The following is a 27,735-nucleotide window of genomic DNA, read 5'->3' on the forward strand; positions in this document are numbered from 1 at the left end:
TGCCGGGATGGTTCCTTTCAAAGGGCACGGCCGACTTCCTTCCCTGTCCTTCCCTATTCCGATGAGACCGATGACCTCGCTGTCTGGTCTCGTTCCCCAAAACAACCAAACCCAACCTTGATAAATGATAAGATGGCGGAAGTGTTGTGTGTTCAAGTGAAGAGTGTTCCAGCGAAAAACGAAAATAATTATGGTAAAAGTAAAGTGTGTGCTAGTTGGAGGAACGAAATAGTTAAGCTAAATGCGCGTATCTCTAGTTTGCAGTTAATCATCAGCTCACTGAGTAGTGAGATGTCACAACTTAGAAAGGAAATGTGTGTGTCGTTAGCCAAAAAAAGTGTAGTTCTTTTCCGGCTAAAAACTCAAACGAGTATTCGAAAATATCGTATAAAAACAGAAATCCGATCATTAAAAAATCACTAGCGTGTGAATACACCGATCAATTGGCAGTTGAAAACAAATTTCATGTTCTTTCCATTAGTGAAGGAACTGAATTAATACCGGAAAGCAAAAATTGACTTTTCAACAAAGAGTGTCGACAGAAAGTTGAAACAGAATCAAATTCCAACATTAGGGAAAACAGTGACAGTGAAAAAGCGAGTAGGCCATCCATTGCACATAAAAATGAAACGAATGAGAAGAACACTATTAACAAAAAATGTAAAACAGCGCGTTTATGAAAGTAGTGTATTATTTTTAACCAACAGCCACTGCAAAAACGTGAAAAAAGTTTTCAAATAACAGAGATAATGCTACGCAACAAGTATTGTTAAGCCTGGAGCAAAAACAAAAAAATATTATTGGCGACAATCTGCATGGCAAATTGCTAAGTAAAAATGACTTTGTGGTGTGTATTGTGGGTTCAAACGTTGTCGCAAAAACTGAAGCAGATAACTGTCTAACGGAGATAAAGAAATTCGTAGAACGAGATGAACAACGTAATACTATTGTCTCAACATTACCACACAGATATGACTTGATGTATCACTCGTGAGTCAACAAAGAAATACGAGAAACTAACATGAAAATAAAACAAATGTGTTCTTTGTTCGCAAAATGCAGCGTCCTTGATATAGGCAAATTGGACAGATGTCACCATACCAGGCACAGGATGCATCTGAATTACGAAGGAAAGAACTTTATATGTAAAATGGTAAACTAAATTGTTAAAAGCAGAGAGAAAATGAACGAAACAGTTCCTTGTATGGGACCAACTTCACTAGCAGCAGAAACAGCAACTGTCCCCCTGTGTTCGTTAGCATCTCAGGACCCTTCATCAGTATTGGCCCTTCCTCAGTCTTCAACAGTGAAAGACTTTTCAGCAGCTTCACCATCATCAGCAGTAACAGAATGCACAAAAACCAGGAAACATACAACTCTGCAGAATTTTTGGTACCTGGCCTCAGTTCCAAGACTAACATAAGGCAGATACCTTCAGGTAGACCTGCTATAATCTCTAATTGCAGTTCATAACAAAGAAGTGCCATCGAATCAAAGAGTTTAGGAAATGACAAACTTTGCTCATTTCATCAAAGTATAATGGGTCTAAGGAACGAACTGAACCAGTTGTCTGTTTGCATTTATGACAGTTATGCAATAAATAATGCCCATATTTTGTGTTTTTACTGAACATCATATGAAGGAAAGGATTGTAATGCTACATCTAAACAAGTACACCCTAGCAAATTTTTATATTAGAAGTAAAATGGACAAAGGAGGAGTGATAATGTATGTTAGAAATAATATAGTGTACAAATCTATAGATGTAAAAAAATATTGTGTTGACCAGAATTTTGAGGCTTGTTGCATTGAAGTCCTTGTCAATACACTGCCTATTTATGTTATTGCTGTCTACAGAGCTCCCTCGGAAAAGGTCAGTGTATTCCTCAAGCAAGTAGAATTACTTTTAACTTACTTGTATTCAAAAACCGAAGAAATAATAATGCTTGGCGATTTTAATGTAAATTTTCTTACCTGTAACAATGATAGAACAGAGTTTGAGATTGAAAATCTGAGGGCAGTTGATGACTTTCCCACTAGGGTAACAAAGAACTGTACAAGTCTGATTGACAGTATTTTTGTAGATAATATTAGAATCGAAAATATATTTGTAACAAAAATCTTAAATGGTCTCTCTGACCATGATGGGCAGCTGTTGGAAATACATGACGTAAATCCTGTTAACAAGAGCAGTTCTATCAGTAGACCATACAGGTGAGAATCTGGAAACCTTCAGTAGGCATTTGGAGTAGTTAGACTGGGAGACAGTATATCAGGCTAAAAATGTAGATGACAAATTCAACCTTTTCCTAAATGAATTTGTTACCCTTTTTGAAGCTGTATTTCCTAAGAAAATTTCAAAAAGCACAAACCAGAATGATTGTAGGAGACAGTGACTCACTAAGGGAATAAAAACTTCATGTAGAAAAAAGAGAATGCTTTGTTTCACTCAGAAATTGTTGTTAAACAGTTGTGCAAAGGCGCCTGCCAGCTCTGATTGAGGTACATTAAAATGTGGAGTGCCGTAGGGCTCGGTGCTTGGTCCCTTACTTCTCTTAAACTTTGTAAATGACCTCCCATGGTGTGTGACTCAAGAAGCACACTTCACCCTATTTGCAGATGACACAACCATTATGATTGACAAGGTACCCAACTGCATTCTAGAGAACACTGTGACCACTATAGTCCAAGAAGTTCTAGGTTGGTTCACTGCAAATGGTCTGTTCCTTAATGTTAGTACGACTCATTTCATTCAGTTTCAAAGAGTAAACAAAAAAAATTGGAAAATGTTGAAATAAACTGTGGAGACAAAGAAATAGTGAATGTTGCATCTTCCAAATTTCTAGGTTTACATATTGATAACAAACTGAACTGGCCTGTCCATATCACTGACCTACGTAAAAGACTGAATTCAGCAGCATTTGCCATTCGCTCAATTACATCTGTTTGTGACATGGAAACAATCAAAACTCCATATGTTGGTTATTTCCATTCACTTATGACATATGGCATCATATTCTGGGGAAATCAACCACAAGCCAATAAACTCTTTGTTGCACAGAAGAGAGTTATCAGGATTATGAGTAGAGTGCATCCTAGATCTTCTTGCAGAAATTTATTCAAACAGCTGGGAATCCTCACCATGCCTTGTCAATACATCTTGTCACTAATGTGCTTCGTGAACAAAAATTATGTAATTTACAAAATGAATAGTGGGTACCATGATCACAATTCAAGAAGAAAACATGATCTCCCTCCTGTCCATATCAAATCAGTCATTGGGGATCTTACTAAATTCAAAACAGAGCTAAAACTATATCTTTTGGATAATTCTTTCTATTCATTATAGGAATTCGTTGAACATGCATCTCTAATAGAACTGATTATGTAGATTAGCATATCACTTGTTGGCAGAATATTTTTTGATGAGTTACTTTAAATTTGTTTATGTAATCATCTATGTCACTACTGCACTATTATTTATGCAATCATGCAATCCTCTATGTCATTACTGTACTATTATCTGTTTTGTTATCCGAATTTTTGTGTGTAATTATTTTACATGTGAATGTCCTTTTTCATGTATCTGCTTATGCATGTTAAATTGGTTGCCTCATGATCATCTACACATGGCTATTACTGTAATAACCTGACATGTTCTACATCTTAGCGATACATTCGTGTCAAGGATCCACGGAACTCGAAAATAAATAAATAAATAAAATAATAAATATATAAAATAAAGATTTCAAACTTGTACAGAGATTGGTAACTTGTTTTAAATGTTCAGAAATGTAAAATTTTGCAATTCACAAAAGAGAAAACCATAGTATTCTATGACTATAAAATCAATGAGATACTCTTGGAGTTGCCTGAGTTGTACAAATACCTGGGTGTAACACTTTGTACGGATATGTAATAGAGTGATCACATAGTTCAATTGTGGATAAAGCAGGTGGTAGACTTTGGTTAATTGGTAGAATACTGGGGAAGTGCAATCAGTCTACAAAGGAGATTGTGTACAAATCAGTTGTGTGAACAGTTCTAGAATATTGCTCTAGTGAGTGGGACCTGTACCAGGTAGGACTGACAAGGAATATTGAATGTACACACAGAAGGACAGCACAGATGGTCTCAGGTTTGTTTAATCTGTGGGAGAGTGTCACAGAGATTCTGAAGGAACTTAACTGGAAGACGCTTGAACACAGACATAAACTGTCCAGAGAAAGTCTATTAATAAAGTTTCAAGAACCTACTTTAAATGATTACTCTAGGAACATACTACACGCCGCTACGTATCACTCACATAGGGATTGTGAAGATAATGTTAGAATAATTACTGCATGCACAGAGGCATTCCAACAATCATTCTTCCCGCACTCCATACATGAATGGAATCGGAAGGAATCCTAATAACTGATTCAATGGAACATACTCTCTGCCATGCACCTCATGATGGTTTGCAAAGTATAGGCGTAGATGCAGGAGAACATATTAAAAATTGCAACAGGTGACTTGTGAGTATAGGGGTGGGGATTCATGTAAAGCTCCCTATTTTAGGGTTTCTTTAATGTCTCGAAAACTGTGGCATCAAGCGAAAATTTTTCCCAGTAGAAGATTAAAATATGTTACATTTCCTATAAAATATTTCCTACTCATATTTTTCTGGGTCGAATACACTCTATGCTGCACGGGACGAAAAATCGCAGTTATCAAAAATAGTGTTTTAGTGGTGTAAAATTGATGTTTGTTGTAAAATGAAGTGAATTAAAAACAAATATTAAGGTGTTTATCACATTTACATGCAGTAGAACCATATTAAGGAAAATTGTGTTTTGGGGATATAACAGGCTGGAAAGGTTAGCAGAGTGAGGGAAGATAGGTCATTGGAATGTGGTCATGCACACCCCTCCTTCATAGGTCTTCAGATTGATGAGCTAACAGACAACTTCCCATTCCCTCTACGCACTATATCACAAAAAGCAACCACAGGATACTTCACAGTGTTATACCGACCCTTCACAGATTGACTTACGAATCACTGGTGACGCAGTGTGCAGACACTGCACATGAGTTGTTACAAACCAAGCATAAGAACAGATTGTACATAGATCTGTGCACACTGTTCTGCATTGCTATAGGGGAAATTGATTCTTAGTGATCCTGTAATACATTTGTAGTGTTCTTCTGAGAAAGATGACTTGCTACACCACGGACGCTGCTCACTTCTCAATTTACAGACACACTACATCTCCTAAGCATTTCCTGTCCACTTCTCTCATGTAAGTAAGCAATATAATTTCACTTAGCTCAACTTTATAAAGTGCAGTGATCTTCAGTTTATTACATGAGTACTTGTTGCAGGTGTTAAGTGAGCTTTAATGTAAAATATTTTCCAGTAAACAATGGATGATGTGTTACTGGGAAAGGGACTGAATTGGTAGATACGGCAACTTTCTGTTTGCTATCATTGACAACATATTGTTAAGGGAATTAGCCTGTGAATACAAGGGGATGCATGGAAGAAACTGTCAGTTTTCTAAACAGTGTAACTGAAAGAACAGATTTGTAAGCCCATATAATGCTTAACAACTTTTAAGATATCTTTAGGCAACATTTTTATGTACGAACCACAGCTTTAATTCTCACACTATTTTTAACTGTATTTTTGTGTTGCAAGTGAAATAAACCATACTAATTATTTATGTGCATCATAGGTACACGTTATTCAAAATACACACAAAGTAGAAGGTTTTTTACACTACCATCATTAAAGCAGACTATTGAAAGGATCGTGCTGTCATAAATTATGGTACAAAAAAATTTTAAGCATGATTATCGAAAATTTTGGAAATGAATTCAGGGCTTTTCTTCAAAAAAGCACTTCCTTTTCAAAGTTAAGTCACAAGAGTAGTCTACTTTTTAGTTAAGCGGGTTTTAAGACAGTATACAAAATTTCAGCTCTGTATCTTTAATAGTTTTTAGCCAAAGTGTACCAGAACATGAAATAATTTAACTTTTAAGAAAGTCAAGTTAAAAATTAAAATTAGTTTTTGATATTAAACTTGCATGGCACGAATGCATCCCAGGTCCATATTCATCTAGTTTCTTGTGTTGTTCTTCCTCCCTTCTCTTTCTCACACTACTTCTTCTTATTCTTGCTTAATGGGTTCCAACACTGATTTTTCTGCTTCGAAGAGTCTCCTTTGGTCAATGACTATTAGAGTTCTATGCATATTTAGTCCATGAGGCACTCCCATCAGTTCCATAACATTAAACTTTGACATTGCACCATCATTGAAACATCAAACAGCATCTAGCACACGTATTTTCAAAGTATTTAGTCCTGTAAGAACAGTTTTTGATATCAGTTCCCATGCACAATTGTTGAAACTTTCATTTAGATTCTGAGTCATACCATGTAAACATTTCTCTAATAATCTTGAGTTACTAAGATCCCTGTATATAGGTTTTATTACTCCCATTATAGCAAATGTCACAGAATGTTTATCGTTGTAGGTCTCACCTTGAGTAACAGCCCTCTGGTAGCCACATCATCTATCACTGACAGGTTAGCAGAGAGCATGACATGGGTTGTCATCTGTGGCGGATTTATGAAAAAAGGTTGTCCATACTGCCTTTATCATTCCCTCAAGGTCATTTTCATTTTGTCTTATGGTTTGTTCATAACAATACTGCAACCTGTCTACTTCTTCATCTGTAAGCTGACCACGTCCACTAATGCACTTACCATCAGCTAATTTCTCTTCAAGTTCCACAGTCTTGTGCCTAAACTTTTCTGGATATGTCCTACAAATTCCATTTTTTCAATTTTTGTGTCAGCATAAGGTTTGGATTCACAAATTTTTTGAGTCTCCATCTCCTAGGTAAGATGTATACATCACAACACATGTCTCCACTGACCTGTGAAATACCTTCACAACACCTTCAGATTCCATCCCTCCACTACTATAACCACTAAAATTAAGCAGACATTTACTATTTTCAGTTCCACTAGTACAGCCGTGACAGTACTTGGTAATACATTCCACATCAAGGACTTAACCATTGTCCAAAGAGGTAGCTGTCTCTATATTATTTAGGGAACTGTGGCATCTTTGTTGCCAGGATGCATCCACAGTTGCAGACATACATGTGTTCCTGTCATTCCTGTCTACACTATCCTGAACAGCATTTTTCATACTATCATTTGCTACTTCTTCTAAAGTCTGTAGAATAATTTTATTGTATCTGTCAAATCTTATAGGAGGAGATAAGTCAATAAGAAAACAGAAAATTTGTGCTCTTCTGAAACCTTTGCCTATAGACCTCAGAGCATAAACAAGTTTAATTTTGTGTTATACGCACTCTGTTTATCAACAAGTATGACCACATTCCCTTAAATCACAAAAATTAGAAACAATCTTAATTTTGGTGCACAACCTCTTCTAGCACATATCTTCTCAACTACCTTCACATCACTATTGCCACATTCCTTACACTGCAGAGCTTTATTTTGTTGTTCAGATAGAGCAGAGAGTTCAACAATAACACAACCTGAATCAATAGTTGGTGTCTCTATATTATCATCATTAGTATTGCCAAGCCCATTGTCCAAATATTTCAGTTTTAGCTTGGAAGCATTTGGCGTAATTGAAGCTGAATCACGTATTGTATCACGTTGTATTTCAGTATCAGCAGAGTTAATCCGTTTGGTGAACCAATTTCCATAAAATTTAAGTTGTTTAACAACGAACTTCTTAATTCTTCCCATTGCTCTGAAGTGGAATATGAAAGTCGTGTGGACAATAAAAAACTCACGCACACAATTACTTCGCTGTAAACAACACATTCACCCTAAAAGAACAGCAAACAATGACTAACCTCTAAACAAAAGTTAAGCAACTGTAAAGCTTTCGCAGGTTAGCCAATGTAAGGGACTAAAAAGTAGTAAAAATGAAACAAATTAGAGCAAAACTTAATTTTTAACAGAGCTCACTGTGTGCCCGGGGAACAGCGTGTTGCGTGAGTCACGTTTAAATTCCTCTAATTTTGGTACCTTCTGTGGTCCATTTTCGTGGAAGTAAAGTTATTCTCGTTCAGAAAACTACAGAGAATTTTTTTAAAACAAAAATTAAAAATCGATTTTTTGACAGTTATTGCATACAAGTCCCCCTAAGCCCTGTAAGCTTGTTGCAGACATTTTGTCATGAATTAATGAATGGCCAGAGAGTTTATTCCTTTTGTCTCTCCATGAATTGTATTCCTGTAAAAATCTCTGTCATTCAGGGATCGCTGGCACTTGTAGAGCGGCTGCAGTGAGTGGAGCCACTTTCTATAGACAATACATAACATAGACCGCGCGTGACACTGAAACCACAGTCTAAAGCCTACTTTACAGGATGACACTAGGTTGCAGGCAACTGTGCAACCGGCCACTGCGCACGCGCGCCGCGCATTTGCGCAACTAAATGGTGCAACTAAGGCCGGTGTTACACTATCAAATTTCTTTGTCAAATATCTTTGTCCAAAATCTTTGTCAAAGATATTTGATGGTGTAATAGGAACTTTCTCAAATGTCGTTCAATATTTGATCAAATCTAGGGCCTCGCTGTAGATTTTATCAAAGAAATCGCTTGTATTCTGTTCACTGCAATGTGACATGTTACCACATGGAGCGCTAGCATCGCTGCAGCGTTCTGTCGTCTGTAGTGTTTTTTATAAATATTGCCGGTAAATACAATTGGTGTGTGCCAACAACTACAAAATTAATAGAGATGTATGAAGCTGATGAGGCGCTTTACAACGTGAGGCACCCTGAATACAAAACAAAATAAGAAGATTGGAGACGAGACCTGACCTAACCTAACCCTACCTAACCTAACATAACATAACCCTCTCCTGTAGCAAGGAATCGGAGTGTTACAGTGAGCCTGTCATCTGAAGATGTAGCAGTTCTTAAGTGAATATTGTGCTTTGTGATATGAGGATACACTTCACTGAGCACATACAGGAAAGTATGCTCATCGATTCTTAAGTAATTGATGTACCACTTGACGTCTTCCACAGTAAGCTCACGTAAGAAGTTTTGTCGAATGCTTTTGTCGTGTCGTCATAAAACCCACGGCTTCACCCAGATTAGATTAGTTTTTCGTTCCATAGATCCGTGCTGAGGAGATCCTAATGGATGTGGAACATGTCAATTTTTTTAAGCTGAAATAACAATACTAATAGTATGAATAAATACAATACATCATTTGTTTCTATTAAAAATTTCGTCAATGGAGTAGGAGTTGGCCACTAGTAAGTCTTTCAGGCCCCTTTTAAACTGATCTTTATTTGTAACTAAATTTATTATGTTTGCTGGAAAATTATTGAAGATGAGTGTTCCTGAGTAGTGGACCTCTTTTTGAACTAAAGTAAGTGCTTTTAAGTCCTTGTGTAGATCATTTTTGTTCCTGGTATTGTATGTATGAACTGAGTTGTTTGTTGGAAAAATAGATATATTATTTACGACAAATTTCATTAAGGAGTAAATATACTGAGAGGCAGTAGTTAGTACACCGAGTTCTTCAAAGAGGTTTCTACAGGACGTCCATGAATTTACTCCACAAATAATACGTATTACACGCTTTTGGACTCTGAAAACTTTTGTTTGACTTGCAGATTTACCCCAAAATATTATACCAAATGACATTATGGAATGAAAGTATGCCAGCTTTTTCATTTTTATGTTGCCTATGTCTGCTAACACTCGAATTGAAAACAGATTTGTTAAGGCGTTTCTGCAGTTCTGGGATGTGCTCCTCTTAACTGAATTTATTATCAAGTTGTAATCCCAGGACTTTTAAAACTGTCAACCTCGTATGTATGGTTCCATTTTTTCCCCCCACTTCTTTTCCGCATGTGCACACAATGCAATTGGGGTACGTACAACTGCTGCGGTTAATAACAAGTTGTTGTCAGCCATCTTGAACTTTGACGAAAAATTTGATGACAGTGTAATACTCCTTCTAGCGCTATGTCAAAGATCTTTGTCAAATATATTTGATGGAATATTTGATCACATCTTTGATCAAATCTTTGATCAAATCTTTGACAAAGAAATTTGATAGTGTAATACCGGCCTAAACACTTTCGGCGTGTTCCAACTTTGGTGACATTAGTTGCATGAGTTTTGAGGTTATGTGTGTTCCTAGAGTGTAGACAAACTGAAATATGAAGTTGGGAACGGAGAATAATGTTCGCTTTTTGGATATCTATGCTTTGCATAGGTGTTTGTGGGGTTTCAGTGACGCTGATTACCAAAATAAGCAACATATTGCTGCTCCTGAGACCATCACGTGCGATCACAACATAGATAGTTTGACAGTACCTGAGCTGCAGGGAAAAACTTATTGAATTAGGAGAACATATACAACGCAATTAAGAGAAATACAAGCAAATGTAATTCTAGCTGTAGAATTGCTCTTGTCTACAAGACTAAAATCCCATAGCTCGAGTTGGCCAACTCTTTTTTTAAGAAATATTGTTGACAGGAGGGAAGGCTACCCAAATCAAGAACTTACATTCTTTATTCAATATTCATCTATTTAAAACGTCGCAGCAGTGCGGCCCATTCAAATATGTTTGAATTTTTAAATACTGCCACTGTACAGATCTATCTTCAAGAGAGTAGTTTGGAAACCATTCTCTTCTTAATGTGGGCTGCTTCGAATAATTACTGCTGTTAATGTTAATAATTATTACTGTTAATAATTATTGGTGTTAATGAAAAAGCGTCATCACCAACTAAAACCGCATCTTAATGCATGCCGAGTGTTCTCGACTGTAATGCATGAAATATAATATGTAATATCAGTTCTGGCGGCAGTGCTTCATGCATTACAATATCTTTATTCCTTCTCGCATAATTAACTCTAGTTAGAAGAAACATTAACCAAGCCGATGTCTTTTCTTCATCCAGTCAGGAATTTTTTTCTAATGCAGCGATTCCACTCAACAAGCTTTAACTTCAACACAACTCGTGCGTCGTGCAGCTGCCAAAACTTTCATTTCAGACACGACTCAGGAACCTACAAAACGATTAAACTGAAGTGTATACTGGTTTCGCCGTGCCTACAAATGAAACCATCTGCGTGCAACTCATTCCACGCAACGAGTGGCGCAACCCAATGTCGCCGTGTAAACTAGGCTTAACATAACAGTCGCGACACTTCGCCTCGCTTTTGTTGCCAGCACCGCCAGCAGCGCACCAAGTGGCCAGTAAGTTGAACTGTTGAGTTTGGCGCGATCGTGAAAGAGAAAGATTAGTAGTTGTTTACTTTGGTTTGTACAATGCTTTTGACAAATTGGAGCATAACGTAGCACAATAAATTGAAGCAACAACAAGAAGATACCACATGTCTTTTTTTAGGTTTCCTAAGGACCCTGAGAGGTATAAACCATCTGTTATTAACCTATAATGTCAGGATTATCTTGCAAATTGCATATGTACTAATGATTAATGTTTCGTTTCAGGAGTAGAAAATGGCTAGTGAATAGCAGATGAGAAGATCTTATGAAAAAAGACCCTGCTTACCTTTATAATAATGATATGTTTTGTCCGCTACATAGTGAACAAAACCAGTTCATGAATGCAGACAATAATAAACTTGGGCGGAATGCAGTAAATCGCACTGTTTGACATTCCAAATAAGCCAACTCAACTGACAATGAAGAGGAGACTGCTACAAAGGTTCGAAAATCCGTCTAAAACAATAAAACACTCCTGTGGCTCAAAGCAGCCAGTTCAACTCTCCAAATATCAGTGCCAGATTCATCTGAATCGTCAACACAGACCTCCTTTGACGATGAAGTCGTAAAATTAAGTGCAGTTATTCGTGTTTAGAAAAAGCATGTGGTGTATCTGAATGTGCAGATCGCTAGACTTTGTGAAAAACTGTTATGGGACAAGGAAAGTGCCCATCATTTTAAGTACAGACAGCAACAGAAAATGTATCAGAAGGATCGAGTGAAGAAGGACAAACAAGTTTTGAAGACTATAGGATCTCAATATTAAAAAAAAAGATGCCCTTGGCTCATTAAACCAGATCAGCATGCCATCTGCAAGATGGAAAGACAAAAATAAGCTGTTTCCTCTAAATTTATTTTATTACAGCACTCAGGCATACAGGTTTTGTCAGAATGCCTTATGTTTCCATCAGTGTGTACATTACAGAGGTATGTGGAATGCATACAAATAAAATGTTGGATAAATGACAATATGTTTCACATCAAATTACAGTATGTTCCACCTTTTAAAGCAGAAAGTACAGCATTTCTCCGATACTGATAAACTAGTGAATATGTTATGGATGAAAAGTTTCTAAGGGCGAATTTATCATATGACAGCACTTCTGACAGTGTTATTGGCTTTGAGGACTTGGGGTTCATACTCACAGTAGATTTCTCCCACTATTTGGCAGTTGCTTGTCCCACGTAGAATAATTTAAAGATGAAGGTCGTACTTCTGACAACAGCAACAGTGACTAAAACACAGTTGGCCTATGGAACAACAAATAGGGCGTCGATCCCTTTTGTATGTAGAAGAATATATCTGTGTTTGTTATGTGTGAATCTATGTGTTTATATTCCGTTGATATCAACGTGGTAAGCTGCAGTTCTACCCAACATCACAAGTGTTTCTTCACGAATGTATTGTAGCTTGCCACTGGATTCATGAGTCTTATCCCTACTTGCGCTTATTTTAGAATCACATTTAGAAACATCTATGTCTTTTAATCTTACACAAACTCTTGAAGGCAAAAAAATAATTCAAGTATTTCGTAACTCGAAAAAGGGATCCAAAACAAACACTGTGCTTATGACACATCTGAAGTTGTCCTTTTCGCCACTTGGAGCGCTAGTGTTGCTTCAGTTGTCAAACGGTAACAACTTTTACAGCAGTGAGTGTCGCGGCTAGATTTTAGACTGTGATTGAAACCAACATCTAGGTCACATGACTCAGGCAGGGCACCAAGTTTCCGTTATTACGCACAGTGTGAGGGGAAACTGACACAGTTTTTCTTATTTATAGCTGAAATGAAACATGGACTTTAATAAGAAAATAATTTGCCTTATTGTTGTTTTGATTTCTCCGAAATTCCCAACATTAATGCGATGGTTGTCCTTTTAACATGTGGCCAAGTGAAACGTACTAACAGATCTGTTTACGAGCAACAAAACTACAGTTCCTCAGTGAATGTATGCTCAGAGCAGTGTTGTTTTGACCCTACACACTTCACAAATGGATGAAAATCTCAACTGTGAATGGGAACTATTTCAAAATACTTGCAGAGGTATTTCCATAAGTTGAAATTTAGGATGGCTGCCGGTCCTTGAGTGCAAAACTTGATGAATGATTAAGATTTTAAGACGACATATTGTTAATATCTAGCTCCTATACAAATAGAATCAACGTTTAGTAATATATTATGCTTCCTATGTTTATATCGTTTCTCCTATATTTATATCGTTTTGGTATCTGTACTGGACTGGCCGGCCGAAGTGGCACACAAGGTTTCACCTTCTGAACTAGGTGCAGTTGACTTAGTGGTTTTGCTCTCTTTGGAGTCCTTTCTATTTTCAAAGAATATTACATCTCTACTTGTGACAATCCTTTTAGTCAATGGATCCATTAATCGGTAGCCCTTTGGATGTTCACAATAGCCTACAAAAATATACTTTTTAGCTTTCGGATCCCATTTTTCTCTTAGCTGTTTTGGAATATGTGCCATTGCATCACACCCAAAAACCCTTATATTGCTTAGATCAGGTTTCTTTCCTATCCATATCTCATAAGGGGTTCTATTCTTTAATGCTTTTGTAGGTGATCTATTGTTCAAATATACAGCTGTTGACACTGCCTCTGCCCAAAAATCAGCGCCATTCATCATGCTCCTTGCTTTCTCAACAATGTTCCTATTAGCCCTTTCAGCAACCCCATTTTGAGATGGGCTGTACCTTATGGTAGTTTGATGCCTGATTCCCTTTTCTGCCAGAAGTTTCTTCAATTTCTGGTTAATATAGTCTCTCCCATTATCAGACCTGATGATCTTGATCTTCTTTCCCGTCCACCTTTCAACCATATTGCAATATTCCTGAAAGATATCTCTTACTTGGTCTTTAGAACTAAGAAAATAAACATGAGTATATCGTGAGTAATCATCAATAAATGTAAGAAAATAATTACTCCCACCTATGGATTCACACTCCATCGGGCCACATACATCTGTGTGGATTAACTGTAAGACTTCTGTGGATTTACTCTTACTAGTCTTGAAGGGTAACCTTGCTTGTTTTCCCTTTATACATGTCTCACAAGGATCCATGGACACACTAAAATTCTGTATTCCCTTTACCATATCCTTTATTATAGACATACTCTTTCTATTTAGATGTGCAAGCCTCTGGTGCCATAAAAAACCTTCTGCTGAATATACTGAATCACTAACATTTTTATGTTTACTCTCAATGGTATCCAACTTAAAAATACCCCTTTCGTTACTTGCTGTAGCTATAACTTCACCACTTTCACTGATTACTCTTGCCCCCTGCATGTCAAAAGTGACTGTATTTCCTTTCTTGACAATTTCCCCTACAGACAGCAGGTTAGTTGCCACATTTTTCACATAATGAACATTGTGTGCTGTAACCATATCTGATTTACCATTTACACTTACATGTAGATCTAGTTTCCCAGCCAGGTGTCACTGGAGCTTGTTGCCATCAACAGTAGATATTCCCATATGAGTCTTATCTTTGATGTCATAAAGAAGTGATTTATCTTTAACAATATGCACAGAAGCACCTGAGTCTAAAATCCATTCCATGTCACGATTACTCATCCCACCAAAAGAATAAAAACACGAGAGTGCCTCACCTTTGTTATTGGTCCTTCTCTCTGGGCTATCAGTAACATACCTCTTTTGCTGAGTGTCTGATCTTGGGCTTTCTTTTTCTTTGCACTGAGACGCAATATGTCCCATCTTCTGACAGTTATAGCACCTCACCGATTTCTTCTTTTTGTTTTTTGAGTAGAGAGCAGACGCACCTTCCTTCTCCAATGTACAACACCTTGGAGCACTCTTTACGTCCTGCAGGATTTTCACCTTAACACTGTCGCCTGTGATTGGTATACCCGAGCTTTCAAGTCCCATAATCATAGGTGCATACCTTTCGGGCAGTCCTGCCAACAGCAATGTTCCTATCCATTAGTCAGCGATTTCGAATCTGATGTTTCTCAGTCGGTTCGACATGGTTATTATTTTGTTAACGTATCCGTCTACACTCTTACATTTGTCCAGACGAGTGGTAATTAACTCGCATAATAATCTTCCTTTTCTCGTAAGACCACCATCCTCGAATGCACTTCGTAAATTGTCCCAGACTTCTTTCGCTGTAGCAGCTTTTTCAACGTGAACATAATTCACCGAATCAATCAGTAATATCAATTTTGATTTTGCTTTCCTATCCTTATTTGAATAATTCTGATCTGTGGATTTCATTGTCCCATCTACCACGTCCCATACATAGGTCGTCTAAACGTAAATACGCTTCTACTGCGAACTTCCATGTTGTATAGTTATCGCGACCTATAAGTTTTTCAATCTGTGGAATTTGTGCCGCACTCATTCTTAACGGTAACTTGCTTTTTATTGGAAGAAAGGAAATTCGTTTATGTGCTAATGTCAGGTATACACACAAAATAAGCACATATATTTTCTGACTTTTTCTCAGTCCAGTACAAAAATGGTTCAAATGGCTCTGAGCACTATGGTACTCAACTGCTGAGGTCATTAGTCCCCTAGAACTTAGAACTACTTAAACCTAACTAGCCTAAGGACATCACACACATCCATGCCCGAGGCAGGATTCGAACCTACAACCGTAGCAGTCTCGCAGTTCCAGACTGTAGCGCCTAGAACCGCACAGCCACTCTGGCTGGCTTTGACATCAAATTGCCTAATTTCTATATCTTGTGAAGCTGCTATGGCTAATAAAACTCTGATTGAATCTAATCGGCCTACAGGAGAGAATGTCTCTTCATAATCAATGCCCTCTCGTTGTGAATAACCTTTTGCACATAATCTAGCTTTAAAGGGGTCAGTTCTTTCTGCAGAATTCTGCTTCACATAATAGACCCACTTAAGTCCAACTGCCTTCCGGTTGTGTGGTAATGGTACTAGATCCCAACTTTTGTTCTTCTTCAAGGATGTCATTTCCTTTCCCATTGCTTGTTTCCACTCTTTCGAGGGTCAAAGATAATGGCAGAACGAGTTACATCTTGGTCTCAAAAGCGAGCAGATGCTCGCAGATTAGACCGATCTCTCAGATACATCCTTTGATTTTCTTTAATTTGTTCACCAGTATCATCCTCTTCAGATTACTCTCGAAGATATTTTTGATTTTCTTTCGTTTATTCACTAGTATCATCCTCTTTAGACTCCTCTTGAACATCTTCTGCTGCATCGTCTCCCAGGTAAAATTTAGTATATATTTGTTCTATGTTTAAGCTATGGGTTTGTTCTTCATTGAAAGAGACATTGCAGGAGATTGTAACTTTCTTTGACTCAGGATTGTAGAGGCGATAATTGGTACTATACAATCATAACCAACCATGATCAATTTCTTTGATTTACTATTCCATTTTGATCTAAATTTATCAGGATCATACACTCCTGGAAATGGAAAAAAGAACACATTGACACCGGTGTGTCAGACCCACCATACTTGCTCCGGACACTGCGAGAGGGCTGTACAAGCAATGATCACACGCACGGCACAGCGGACACACCAGGAACTGCGGTGTTGGCCGTCGAATGGCGCTAGCTGCGCAGCATTTGTGCACCGCCGCCGTCAGTGTCAGCCAGTTTGCCGTGGCATACGGAGCTCCATCGCAGTCTTTAACACTGGTAGCATGCCGCGACAGCGTGGACGTGAACCGTATGTGCAGTTGACGGACTTTGAGCGAGGGCGTATAGTGGGCATGCGGGAGGCCGGGTGGACGTACCGCCGAATTGCTCAACACGTGGGGCGTGAGGTCTCCACAGAACATCGATGTTGTCGCCAGTGGTCGGCGGAAGGTGCACGTGCCCGTCGACCTGGGACCGGACCACAGCGACGCACGGATGCACGCCAAGACCGTAGGATCCTTCGCAGTGCCGTAGGGGACCGCAAATTAGGGACACTGTTGCTCCTGGGGTATCGGCGAGGACCATTCGCAACCGTCTCCATGAAGCTGGGCTACGGTCCCGCACACCGTTAGGCCGTCTTCCGCTCACGCCCCAACATCGTGCAGCCCGCCTCCAGTGGTGTCGCGACAGGCGTGAATGGAGGGACGAATGGAGACGTGTCGTCTTCAGCGATGAGTCGCTTCTGCCTTGGTGCCAATGATGGTCGTATGCGTGTTTGGCGCCGTGCAGGTGAGCGCCACAATCAGGACTGCATACGACCGAGGCACACAGGGCCAACACCCGGCATCATGGTGTGGGGGGCGATCTCCTACACTGGCCGTACACCACTGGTGATCGTCGAGGGGACACTGAATAGTGCACAGTACATCCAAACCGTCATCGAACCCATCGTTCTACCATTCCTAGACCGGCAAGGGAACTTGCTGTTCCAACAGGACAATGCACGTCCGCATGTATCCCGTGCCACCCAACGTGCTCTAGAAGGTGTAAGTCAACTACCCTGGCCAGCAAGATCTCCGGATCTGTCCCCCATTGAGCATGTTTGGGACTGGATGAAGCGTCGTCTCACGCGGTCTGCACGTCCAGCACGAACGCTGGTCCAATTGAGGCGCCAGGTGGAAATGGCATGGCAAGCCGTTCCACAGGACTACATCCAGCATCTCTACGATCGTCTTCATGGGAGAATAGCAGCCTGCATTGCTGCGAAAGGTGGATATACACTGTACTAGTGCCGACATTGTGCATGCTCTGTTGCCTGTGTCTATGTGCCTGTGGTTCTGTCAGTGTGATCATGTGATGTATCTGACCCCAGCAATGTGTCAATAAAGTTTCCCCTTCCTGGGACAATGAATTCACGGTGTTCTTATTTCAATTTCCAGGAGTGTATATGTATCCTGCTGATCCAAACTTCTTCAAGTGTCCTAAAGAAGGTTGTTTTCCAAAACATTTTTCATATGACGTAACACTGTTGTTTGCTTTTCATGATCGGTGATTTAAGGTATATGCAGCACAGTTTACTGCCTCTACCCACAATTTGTGGGAGAAGTCAGTACTTAATAGCATAGTTCTCGAGCTAGTTCACTCAGATTTGTGTAGGCCGATCCAAACTACATCAGTTGGAGGAGCCAAATACTTCCTTACTCTAATTGATGATTATTCCAAGAGAGTATCTGTGTATTTCCTCAGAAATAAAAATCAAGTACCACAAATGACATGAGACTTCAAAAATCTAGTACAAAGGCAAGCCAGGAAAAGGATCTGCACTCTACACACCGATAATGGCACAGAATATGTGAATGATAATCTGATAACATTTTTCAGAAAGGAAGGAATCCGACATCAGGCTACAGCGCCATACACACCAGAACAAAATGGAGTGGCTGAGCGTTACAACCGTACAATAGTAGAAAAAGCAAGATGCCTGCTCTTTGAAGCAAATTTGCCCAATAAATTCTAGGCAGAAGCAGTCTCCACTGCAGTTTATTTAATTAACAGGTCCCTGACTAATACACTAAAGACCAAAACCCCAGATAAAGCTTGGACAAACAAGAAGCCGAATCTTAAGCATCTTAGAATATTTGGAAGTAAGGCATATGCTCACATTCCAAGAGCCAACAGACGAAAATGGGACAAGAAAAGTGTAGAGTGTATATTGTTAGGATACTGCGAAAATTCAAAAGCATACAGACTTTTTGAACCTGCCAGAGAATCATAAAAACGGGAGATGTGATTTTTGATGAAGATACTTCGAAACAGCGTAAAGAGAGAACTGAGTCAAAGGAACCACGTGTAATGCATACTTGCATTACACTTGCTGAAAGTGGAACAAATTCTCAACAGATTTAATATGAAAGGCTGTAACCCAGTATGTACACCACTGGACAGTAATCAGATGCTTACTCATGATATGTGTCCGAAAACAGAACAAGAGCAAGAAGCTATGAAGAACATACCCTATCGTGAAGCAATAGGTAGTTTAATGTATGTTAAATTAGGAGCAAGGCCGGACCTAGCCTTTCCGATAGGAATTGTTAGCTGTTTTTTTTAATAATCCAGGCATACCGCACTGGCAAGCAGTCAAAAGAATCTTCAGCTTTCTAAAAGGTACTAAGGAGATGAAACTTTTGTTTTCTAAATCAGAGGACTGCCACATAGTAGGTTACTGTGATGCAGATTGGGTCGGAGATTATGAAGACAGATAGTCAACAACTGGATATCTCTTTAAATCTCAAGGAGCAGTGATATCTTGGCAGTGTACAAAACAGCCTATAGTGGCCTTATCTACAAATGAGGCAGAATATCTGACTCTGGCCTCAGCATGTCAGGAGGCTCTATGGCTTCAAAGGTACGCAATGAAATATTACCAAACCCCAAAAAGGACGCTGTCATACTATTATGTGACAACAAGGCAGCAACTGACCTGTCTAAGACTAGTGGCTTTAAGAGTCGAACCAAACATATAGATACAAGACACCACTTCATAAGAGAAAAAATAGAATCAGCTGAAATTACTGTGGAGCACATACCTTGAGACCAAATGCTGGCAGATATGATGACTGAATCTCTGACAAAGGCACGCCATCATCTACTGCTGCAAGATTTTGGACTGAGAAAGGAGTTTTTTTGTGTGTATGTATCTTTTATACAAGCATAATTCTAGTGGGGGAGGGGGGTGGAATTTTAGAATCTATGCCTTCCTGGTAGTGAATATCTTTTGGGTTCAGAATGAGTTTTTCACTCTGCAGCAGAGTGTGCGCTGATAAGAAACTTCCTGGCAGATTAAAACTGTGTGCTGGACCAAGACTCGAACTTGGGACCCTTGCCTTCCATCGGCAAAGGTCCCGAGTTTGAGTCTCGATCCGGCACACAGTTTTAATCTGCCAGGAAGTTTCATCTTTTGGGTTGCTATGGGCAACTACAGACACTATGAATTTTTATATTCTGTGTATTGAGCTCTTTATGTGTGTAATTCATGTAGCTTGCTTAATGTATTAATAAATTGTTCCAAACAGAAACTGCCCGTAAGTTACTCTTCTAACAGTTACTGGTATTTCAACTGAACTTTTGTGTTTTGTCCACATTAACTGCTGCGAAGGCTGTTGAGTTTTCATCACATTGTAAAAGTATTTGTTCTTATTTCAATAACCTTAAAGTCAAATTATCGAACGTTTGTTTATCTTCAGCACACGAGTCCCAAGCAGTGGAAAAAACTGTAAACAGTGCTAGCGGACTTCACAAAATTTTAGCCATTTTGTCAGCTTCTGTAACAGGTTCCCCAGTATCAGCTAATGCTTGTGCCAAGGACTCAACGTGTCTGATGTGTTGTGCGTTTGTGTCTGTTGGCGACATTCGGTAATCAAAAACTTTCTTCTTCAAGACCATTTTAATAACTGCAGACCGCTGTTCATGAATAGTCTTTAGTCTGGCCCACATTTCCGCTGCATTTGTGCGCGTCATAACAGATTGCAATTAGTCAAATTCCATCGCAGCAGATAGAATGACCATCGCCTTCGCATTTAAGTCGTTCCAAGTGGTCTGACTCTCACCAACTCCATTTGGCCTCGGTTTCCCCTCGACGATATCGAACACTTTCTTAGCACGAAAAATAACTTACAATTGATATTTCCACAGTTGGAAATTTTATCTGTCAAATTTCTGGATACTGTACGTTTTCAGTTTATTAATCTTCATGTAGGCTGAATGTAAGTCAAACTTATATTACTCAGTTCGAAACGAAAATGAAGGTTTTCCACAATAGACCAGCAAAATACGACGGACCCAGAACGTGAGCGTCACGGTTCACGCGAATAAAACTGCGATAAAAAGCAATGAATTCACAAAACAGAAACAAATACAGTATGTATGCGTTTGCCTGGACCAATAACCCGATGTCTTTAATTATGTTTGGGAGAAAATCACAGAGCGAAATACGGTATATTGGAGTAAAAATACACTCCTGGAAATGGAAAAAAGAACACATTGACACCGGTGTGTCAGACCCACCATACTTGCTCCGGACACTGCGAGAGGGCTGTACAAGCAATGATCACACGCACGGCACAGCGGACACACCAGGAACTGCGGTGTTGGCCGTCGAATGGCGCTAGCTGCGCAGCATTTGTGCACCGCCGCCGTCAGTGTCAGCCAGTTTGTCATGGCATACGGAGCTCCATCACAGTCTTTAACACTGGTAGCATGCCGCGACAGTGTGGACGTGAACCGTATGTGCAGTTGACGGACTTTGAGCGAGGGCGTATAGTGGGCATGCGGGAGGCCGGGTGGACGTACCGCCGAATTGCTCAACACGTGGGGCGTGATGTCTCCACAGAACATCGATGTTGTCGCCAGTGGTCGGCGGAAGGTGCACGTGCCCGTCGACCTGGGACCGGACCACAGTGACGCACGGATGCACGCTAAGACCGTAGGATCCTACGCAGTGCCGTAGGGGACCGCACCGCCACTTCCCAGCAAATTAGGGACACTGTTGCTCCTGGGGTATCGGCAAGGACCATTCGCAACCGTCTCCGTGAAGCTGGGCTACGGTCCCGCACACCGTTAGGCCGTCTTCCGCTCACGCCCCAACATCGTGCAGCCCGCCTCCAGTGGTGTCGCGACAGGCGTGAATGGAGGGACGAATGGAGACGTGTCGTCTTCAGCGATGAGAGTCGCTTCTGCCTTGGTGCCAATGATGGTCGTATGCGTGTTTGGCGCCGTGCAGGTGAGCGCCACAATCAGGACTGCATACGACCGAGGCACACAGGGCCAACACCCGGCATCATGGTGTGGGGGGCGATCTCCTACACTGGCCGTACACCACTGGTGATCGTCGAGGGGACACTGAATAGTGCACAGTACATCCAAACCGTCATCGAACCCATCGTTCTACCATTCCTAGACCGGCAAGGGAACTTGCTGTTCCAACAGGACAATGCACGTCCGCATGTATCCCGTGCCACCCAACGTGCTCTATAAGGTGTAAGTCAACTATCCTGGCCAGCAAGATCTCCGGATCTGTCCCCCATTGAGCATGTTTGGGACTGGATGAAGCGTCGTCTCACGCGGTCTGCATGTCCAGCACGAACGCTGGTCCAACTGAGGCGCCAGGTGGAAATGGCATGGCAAGCCGTTCCACAGGACTACATCCAGCATCTCTACAATCGTCTCCATGGGAGAATAGCAGCCTGCATTGCTGCGAAAGGTGGATATACACTGTACTAGTGCCGACATTGTGCATGCTCTGTTGCCTGTGTCTATGTGCCTGTGGTTCTGTCAGTGTGATCATGTGATGTATCTGACCCCAGCAATGTGTCAATAAAGTTTCCCCTTCCTGGGACAATGAATTCACGGTGTTCTTATTTCAATTTCCAGGAGTGTATGTACATAGCAAAGGCAATCACAAGAGACAAAACTTGTCCAATTTATCTAAAGCAGCAAGACATAGAAAAAGCTTCAGCTGTCCTCGACATTTCTTTCAAAGAAACTGAAGAATATATTAACCACAGGCTCTATGCCTTAGTGGCAGGAAACCAGGGTAAAAGTAAACTGGTTTGGGAGAAGAAATTTCATCTCTCACAAAATACACAGCATAAATTCATGACCATCATCCACCCTAACTGACCTAAGCCTTCAGAACCTATGCCAACTCTTACCCCCCCCCCCTTTGTCATTATCATATTATCTGCATCCACTATTATAGACAGACTTTAAGCTCCCAGCTACCAGACACAAGTGGACGATTTCTTCATTGATAGACAAGCTGGAACATGGAATATCAAATTTAATAACTCAGTTAACATTGTAGCAGCCGCACCGTTCAAACGCGCGAAGGACTGTACTACAGCACAGCCGACACAAGTGAGTGACGTCTGGCATTCACGAGTGCAGCTATACCGTTACGCCGAATTTTAGCAACGGCGCATCGCTCATTGGACAAAGCAGGCAGACAGTGCGAGCTGGTCGACACAACGCGACACGTCTCAGGCTTCTCCCGCCACTGACCACATGCTTCGAGTTAACGCGGCTCCCCCGCAAACGCGCACACACAGTCTTAAATGCAGTCGCCTGTTTCGCGGTGTGCACCCTTCCATTTGGCAGTGCTTTTCTCTCTTCCATGGACATCATGGCGCCTCCGGTCGCGCCAGGAGCTGAATATTCAACGATGCGGCTTTTGTCTCGCTCGGTCCACGCGTTCGCGCCACGGCTCATCACTGTTGTGTTTATCCTCCAGGATCGGTGACAGAGCTGTACTGCTAGTGCAATGTGTCTGTACGGACGGACATTAGAGATGAATTATATTTGTAACTTAGTGTAAGACTTCTGAAGAATAAATGTGTCACGATCAAAACTGCTCTAGTCGTTTCCGTCACCAAGCCTCTCTCTTGAACATGGTGGTGATACCACACGTCTCCACTTCACTGGTGACCCCGGTGTGCTCCGAGACTAAAAACGCGTGGTGACGAGCATTCGTCGGTACAAGTGACATGGAACCGCAAGTAGGCTGTCGCATACGTGCCCGCGCCCAAACAGTGTTCTGTATTGATAAACTATTTTTTTAACAAACTCCTTTTTTGTATTGTTTTTGTGCATGTATGTTTCGTTCGTGAACTGTCTAGTGTTATTCTTTTTTGTGTGTTTTCCTTTGTCGTGTTATTTTCATTGTGTGCTCTCCCCTTGTGTGAGGACTCGACTCTAAGCTAAGATGGCGACATTCGAAGAGTTGCAAAAGACTTCTGAAGACCTTCTCGCATGCAGCAAGGGGCTGGAGAGTGAGCTACAAGCATGGACTACATGCGCGGACGCCGCGCAGCCACAGACAGCCCAGGACAATTTTGGCGCACAAATTCCCACCACACTGACGCCTCCTACAATCGCCGGAGTGCCCATAAACATTAGAGGGGTGTTGATCAGGCTGCCTCACTTTTGGCCCTGCGATTCTATAATGTGGTTCAGCCAAGTGGAGGCGGTCTTTATGAGCAACCGTGTAACTAGACAACTGGGAAAATTTGGACACATAGTGAGCCAGCTCGACCAGAACTACACGGCCGAAGTGCGGGATATAATCAGTCATCCTACAAACAGCTCAAGGAAGAGCTGATCCGGCGGATCTCTTCATCTGAAGAACAATAAGTGCACCAACTGCTGCGGCAAGAGGAATGCGGCTACCAGAGGCCCTCACAGTTCCTGTGCCACTTGCAGAGCCTCGTGCACTCCAACATGGTGACAGATTCACTGTTACGCACTATGTGGGTGCACTGCCTTCCAGCTCAGGTGCAGGCAGTGATAGCAGCACAGACGGAGATGCAGCTGTACACCGTCGCTAACTTGGCCAACCAGGCGCATGATGCACTGAATACGGTGCCTAGCACCATGGCCACGGCACTTTACGACACCGTCCCCCCACCTCCGTGGTGGCATGCACCTCACGCACCTGCAGTGGATGCTGACCTCCACCAGCCAGTGCAAAACTTGGCCGCATGGCGGCAGCTCTCTCCATGCAAGTTAACCGGTTGGTGTGCTCACAGCAAGAGGGCAGCATGCATCGCACCAGACCAGACTACAGGCGGCACGGCTCACCCAGCCAGCAACACAGCATCAGCCACTCCAATGGTACTCTGCAGACGTCAGAGCATGCACAAACCTGGTACCATACCCATTTCGGCAATGAAGCAACTTGCTCGCATCCAAATGCCAGCTACGACCAGAGCTAGGCGCACCCGGCTGCAGTACGATACCAAAGCATCTGTTTGTCACAGAACTGGGTGTGCGTGTGAGGTACCTTGTCAACAGAGGTTCGGACCTTTCGATATTCCTCCATTCTATGTTATGAGACCGCAGGTGGGTCGAGGCACTCTCCCTCACAGTGGCGAACAATTGAGGTATTACAACTTACGGCACACACAGCTACAATTTAGAAATAGGTCAACACTGCACATTCTCGTGGACTTTTACTGTGGCGCATGTGAATGAGCTGATCGTGGGCGCGGACTTCCTCGGCCACTACGGGCTGCTTGCTGACATCGCAAATGGCCAGCTCATCAATGTGACAATAAATTCAAAGAGAGAGGGGCAGTGCCGACAGGCTGCATTCTACAGTGTTAAACCTGTGAAGTGCCCCTGACCTTACACAGACATCCTTAAAAAATTCCCCGACTTCACCCGCCCAGCCAGCGCACTGAGACACATTAAACCTTCGGCAGTGCACCATGTAATAACCACACCTGGACCCCACACATCGTGTCCCCACATCAACTCACGCCCGATAGACTTGCAGCAGCAAAGGCAGAGTTCGAGGCCATGCTGCGAGAAGGCATTGTTCGACCATCAAGCTGCCCATGGTCATCGGCTTTACATTTAGTACCAAAACAAAGATAATTCGTGGCGCCCATGTGGGGACTATCGCACCCTTAATTCGCGAATGGTGCCAGACCAATACCCAGTCCCACACCTACAAGACTTCAGTTACGCTTTGGCGGGCTGCGAAAGCCTGTTTATGACTTTCGGTCTTCAGAATGCTACCCAGACTTGGCAGCAGTTCCTGGATGGTGTCTTGCGAGCTCCACCGCTGCCACCTAACAACCTTCTTTCAGCGCCTGTTTTTCCAAATTTCCCTGATACTTCCCCGATTTCTCTGACACTTTTGTAATTCCCTGATTTGCAGCAATTATGGCAACCCTGTGTACAAACACCCACTGGATCTGTAAACAACCGTTGTACCACAAACAAATAGTGAAGGGCAAACAGTGCTGACAACATGGATCTACCGAACTGAAGACAGTTGAGGTGACTGAAAAATGCCACACTGCAAAAGGATATGAGGTGCTGCACAATATCAATTACTTCCGGGAAGGAACATACAAAGCTAATTCAGACCAAGCCTTGGTCCGCACACCTGGCCCACATAAAGTTTAACAAGCCATGGCCATCCATGATGTAGCAGAATGGGACACTACATTATAAATACATTGATATAAGGTCACTCGAAATCTGTGATACCTTGACAGGCTGCTGTCTGTACTGTTTTGTGCTTCCAATGTAGTGTATTTGTATTATTCATATCAAACAAACAATTTTGGATGTGTTATTTCGAGTTTGCATGAATAATGTACTGTATAGATATTCATAGCCACAATGTAATGCAAACCAAGTTACTAATGTGTTTCAAATACTGGTTCAATTTGGTGCAAGAAGCAATAAATGTATCAAATAATACGTAAGCAGATTACTGCAAAAATAATTCAGGGATGCCACAAGTTTCCCGAAGTGAAATTCTCTGATATTTCCCTGATTTCCAGATAAGTTTTAGCGTTTTTCCCTGACAAATTTTGAGGTCTCAAGTGTATGTAAGGACATAAGTTGACAAAAAAGAATTTTCCTTACAGTTAACACATGAATGTTAGGAAGGAGCTTATACAGAAACTGAAGTGAACAGGAAATTCTCTAATTTCATGTCTGAGTTTAAACTAAAATTTTAAGAAACATTCCCCAAGGCATTAATTCCTATTGGAACACCTACCAAAAATAAATGGATTACTAAAGGAATTAGAAAATACGCTCAAACTTGTAAATACCTAAACTCCATTAAAAAGGACAAAAGTGATCCAGATTTTTTGCACTACTACAAAAACTAAAAAAGGATCTACAGGAAGGTACTCAATACTGCAAAAAATCTGCCAATGATAGGTTGATAAATTTAGCCAACAATAAAAGTAAAGCTACATGGGCTGTACTGTAAAAAATAACAGCGACTGATGCATGAGGTGTACAAACACACAAATCAAGAACAAGGAAAACTTAGCACGTAACCCAAAAGAATTAGCAAATTATGTGAATACTTACTTTAGCAGCATTGCAACGAAGTTACAGAAAATTTTCCAAAAAGTGTTAGTCAACCAACACTGAAGCATATCGCTAACTCAATGGTATCGCTTCCAACTACTTAGGAGGAAGTATGGAATGTTGTAAGGCAATTAAAGAACAAAAACTCAGCAGGTTTAGACTGGAAATAACAACGTGTGCTGAAAAAATGCATAAATGGTATCAAAGCTCCACTAAAAGATATCATAAATGAATGCTTCAAAACTAGTTGCTTCCCAGACTATCTGAAACATGCAAAAATTTTGCCAGCTCATAACAAAGGTGATGTAGAAAACATTGAGAACTACAGATGAATAGGCCTATTGTCATCATTTTCTTAAGTGATAGAGACAATAATGAAAAACAGGCTTATGAGCTATCTAAGCAAATTAAACCTTCTCTGCAATGACCAGTATAGTTTCAGCCCTAGCAGAGGATAGAATTCACAACTGTCCACTTCATCAAAACAATTTTAGAAACACGAGATGAGAACAGCTATGTAACTGGTCTTTTCCTAGACCTGTCTAAGGCATTTGATACAGTTTACCACCAGAAACTTTTGCATAAGTTAGAGGCACTAGGAATAAGGGGAATGGTTAACAAATGGTGAATTGTGTTTTATTCATCTCATGATGTACATTTGCAA

The sequence above is a fragment of the Schistocerca cancellata genome, chromosome 5 (assembly GCF_023864275.1).
Source record: "Schistocerca cancellata isolate TAMUIC-IGC-003103 chromosome 5, iqSchCanc2.1, whole genome shotgun sequence".
Taxonomy (NCBI): Eukaryota; Metazoa; Arthropoda; class Insecta; order Orthoptera; family Acrididae; genus Schistocerca; species Schistocerca cancellata.